This window comes from Pristiophorus japonicus, unplaced genomic scaffold (genome assembly GCF_044704955.1).
Source record: "Pristiophorus japonicus isolate sPriJap1 unplaced genomic scaffold, sPriJap1.hap1 HAP1_SCAFFOLD_49, whole genome shotgun sequence".
Classification (NCBI taxonomy): Eukaryota; Metazoa; Chordata; class Chondrichthyes; family Pristiophoridae; genus Pristiophorus; species Pristiophorus japonicus.
Window position 1 is genome coordinate 3359195 of NW_027254395.1, and position 629 is coordinate 3359823.

Sequence of the window (629 nt, forward strand, 5' to 3'; positions counted from 1 at the left end):
TGTTTGGAATTATGTGTGGAATGAGGTGTGGAATGACGTGTGGAATGAGGTCTGGAATGATGTATGGAATATTGTGTGGAATGATGTGTGGAATGATGTGTCGAATGATGTGTGGTATCTTGTGTGCAATGATGTGTGGAATGATGTGTGGAATGATATGTGGAATGTTGTGTGGAAAGATGTGTGGAATGATGTGTAGAATGATGTGTGGAATGAGATGTGGAATGAGGTGTGGAATGATGTTTGGAATAATGTGTGGAATGAGGTGAGGAATGTTGTGTGGAATGAAGTGTGGAATGATGTGTGGAATGATGTTTGGAATGATGTGTGCAATGATGTGTGGAATGATGTGTGGAATGAGGTGTGGAATGATGTTTGGAATGAGGTATGAATTGATGTGTTGAAGGATGTGTGTAATGCTGTATGGAATGATGTGTGGAATGACGCGCGGAATGCTGTGTGGAATGATGTGTGGAATGCTGTGTGGTATATTGTGTGGAATGATGTGTGGAAAGATGTGTGGAATTATATTTGGAATGATGGGTGGAATGAAGTGTGGAATAATGCGTGGAATGATATGTGGAAAGAGGTGTGGAAAGATGTTTGGAATAATGTGTGGAATGATGTGT